General features: G+C 36.4%; 1 protein-coding gene across 1 annotated transcript in view; it reads left to right on the top strand.

Annotated features, from left to right (window-relative positions):
• Nucleotides 1-193: 193 nt before the first annotated feature.
• The window catches only part of fgfbp3 (fibroblast growth factor binding protein 3), a 17,132-nt gene continuing 14,025 nt past the window's right edge, over nucleotides 194-3,300 (top strand). The window contains exon 1 of the mRNA XM_037687093.1: nucleotides 194-270. The gene's annotated coding sequence lies outside the window, so the exon portion shown is untranslated. The remainder of the gene's footprint in view (nucleotides 271-3,300) is intronic.

Raw genomic sequence — 3,300 nt, 5'->3', positions numbered from 1 at the left:
GAGAGAGAGAGAGAGAGAGAGAGAGAGAGAGAGAGAGAGAGAGAGAGAAACTCTTTTCCAGAGTGTCCCTTTGGCCTTTTCTCACACAGATGGGAGTAAATGTGGGAGGAGTCCTTTAGATTTTGGTGGCCATTCCATCAAATACTTTCTTCTGACTTCCTCCTCCTCCCCGCTTTCTCCTCCTTTTCTTCCTTTATTCTCATTTTCTCCCATCTTTTATCCTGTGTGTCTGTGGCCCCACATTCTCACAGTTCCAAAGAGCGTCACATGGTAAGAACACCAGGCTTCGGCTCACTCTTAAACAACTAACTTTTAATTTCTACATCTTCTGGCACTGTTATAATGCATTTTGTAGCAAAACACACGAGGAAAGAAATGGTACAGGTTATGATTTAATGATGACAGTGTACTGAGATGAGGGAAGGATGGTTGGGCAAGGAGAGTTAAGAGATTTATTTATTATTGTAAGATTGTGTATCTTTGTGTTTTGTTTCCCAGAAATCCTATTTAAAATGCTGCAAGGATTTTTTTTTAATTTTCTGCTACAAGTGTTTGGTTTTTTGGGGTGGTAATTTTATTAATTTATTGTTACTGATTATGCAAATACAGGTCTCTCTTGTAAATGAGTCACCGAGGCTATAAATAAAGGTTGAATGAATGATTATGCAAATACAAAGACAGAAAGAGTAACTTTTTCTATCTTTAAAAAGATAATAATTGGAGCCAAAATATACCATGAGGGTTCACTGTACTTAGCACAGCATTAAAAATGCTTAATATCTTATAACTTTGGTGTTAACATCTTATATATGCTCAATAATCCAGGTAGAAAAATATAAAAAAGTTAAGTCAGGTCCTCTGGATGGGCTGAGTTAACTTTTTTAGATTACTTACATACTTTTTTTCTGTGTGTAATTAATTGAGTAAAATATTTTCAATCAAATGTAGAAAAGAAGCTCATTAGTAAATGTGAGCAGCTCCTAAGTTTATAAAAATACATCAACACATGTAACTCTTTCAGGAATAGCATTTAAGACTTTTGGTAGCAGTATAGCTTAAACAAAATGTACCAAAAAACAAACAAAGAAAAAATTCCCAGTCCCCACAGAAACTTTTTTTTTTACTAAAATCTGTGAGAATCCAGCCCTTCTATGTGGTGAGGTACCTAAACTTTCCAATGTTTTTGCAAACTGTTCTAACTTTAAAAAGTTTTCCAATTTGCATACATTTTAGACAAAAAAAAAAAAATATATATATAGGTAGGCTATTTCTGTCTTCTTTCATTTAGTGTCTTACTGTGTTGGAACTTGTTGGTTTCCAATCAATCCCCCTAACGTGCAAAATGAATAGAACAATTCATTTAGGCTTTCACTGTATCTGAGCTTTAACTTTTCTCTTCAAAAACCTGAAGGAATATTTTGAACTTGTCATACCTTAACATAACTTAGATAAATAGGAAATTGCAAATATGGTCACCAGAAGCCTCTGCCACTCACAGTCTAAGCTGAAGCCATATTAATGGTTAAAATATGCAGTTTTTAAATATTTTTTCATTGAAATGCTTATGCTTCCAGAATGATTTCTACATGTCTAAATACCATACCATACCATGCCACTTTATTTATAAAGCACTTAAAACAGCTACAAGGCCAACCAAAGTGCTGTACAGACAGAACAACAGGTAACACAAAGCAAAATACAAAATGAGGTAAATCAGAATATAGACAAAAAAAACGATGCAGATAATGACGACAAACCAGTGTAGAGCATACAGGATCAAAACACAGATCATCTGGTGTTGAAAGCTATTGAATAGTAGTGAGTTTTTAAACGGGACTTGAAAACCAAGAGGGAGGGGGCCTCTCTGACAAGCAGAGGTAACTCGTTCCAGAGTCTTGGTCCTGCTACAGAGAAGGCCCTGTCCCCTCTGCTCTTAAGACGAGTTCCTGGAACTGTGAGGAGCAACTGGTCCGCTGACCTCAGGGAGCGTGGTGGGACATACGGTTGTAGCAGATCAGAGAGATAGAGACATAAATGACTGTGAATTGGAACTAAAACTCAGGGTTTATGAAAAATAGTTCCATAAAACAACTAATATTTCTCACTTTTGTTTACAGCTAACTGATGATCATACCCTGATGCATGCTCAATAATCCAGGTTGAAAAATCTAAAAAAGTTAAATCTGGTCCTCTGGACATTCAAAAAACTTTGCTTTGTTTTGTTTTTTGAATGTTCAGAGGACCAGATTTAACCTTTTTAACTGATGCTCACTTTCAGAAACATCCCCTTAGAACTCAGAATGTTTTGGTGCAGCACATTTTCATTTGGGCTTTAGCATTAATTTTTCCAGTAATGGTCTCTTGAGCTGTGCAGTGACACAGTGGCTCAGTTGGTAGAGCTGTTGCCTCTCAGCGAGAAGGTCACTGATTCAAATCCCGGCCCGGGACCTTTCTGGGTGAAGTTTGCATGTTCTCTTTGTGCTGCGTGGGTTTTCTCTGGGTTTCCTCCTACAGAACAAAAACATGCACGTTAGGCTAACTGGTAACTCTAAATCGCCCCGCTATGTGTGAGGGAGAGTGTGAAAAGTTGTTGGTGTACACCACCAGTGACTGCCGTATCTTGCACAGTAACTGCAGGACATGGGCACCAGTGATCCGAAAAGGAAAAGCAGGTAAAGATAATGAATGGATGATCTCCTGTGCTATGCTGCCTGCCTTAAATTTTCTAATTTTCTGCCAACTCTCACTGTTACATCTCTAAGTGGCTATTTCTTTTTATAGGAAGCAAGAAAGTTGCTATTTTGCACTCTGCCTGGTGTCACTGATATCTATGTTTGCCTTATGGGTTTGTTTACATTTAGTGAATATTTTAAGTTCTCAATATTTGTCACATGCTGAGATTATTTAAGTTTACAAGAGATTGTTCATTTTCAAATAATTCGTAATTGTTGGTAACAAAAATAACAAAAAGTGATTTTGCTCTTTTATTACAAATTAAGTGGTTGACCTTTGTTTTTTAATCACAGATGAACAAATATACAAAAAACTCAATCTGAAACATTGACAAATTGCATATTTTGACAACTTTAATGGCTTTATATGTTTGATTCAACTTAAAGTTATTGTTCAGCAAAGTTTTTTAAGCTTATTTTTTAGTTTGCGTTCCCCCTAAGTAAAAGTGGTGCCGTGCCTCCACACTCTACCCGACAAAAGATGGGAATCATGATAGTAACCAGTGATGTGGCAGATTCTGAGTCAGAAGATTTTCTATTCAGTAGGGATGTTTTTATTATATATATA

Source organism: Nematolebias whitei, chromosome 1 (genome assembly GCF_014905685.2).
Source record: "Nematolebias whitei isolate Nwh7 chromosome 1, NemWhi1, whole genome shotgun sequence".
Taxonomy (NCBI): domain Eukaryota; kingdom Metazoa; phylum Chordata; class Actinopteri; order Cyprinodontiformes; family Rivulidae; genus Nematolebias; species Nematolebias whitei.
This window is presented reverse-complemented; position numbering and strand designations above follow the sequence as displayed.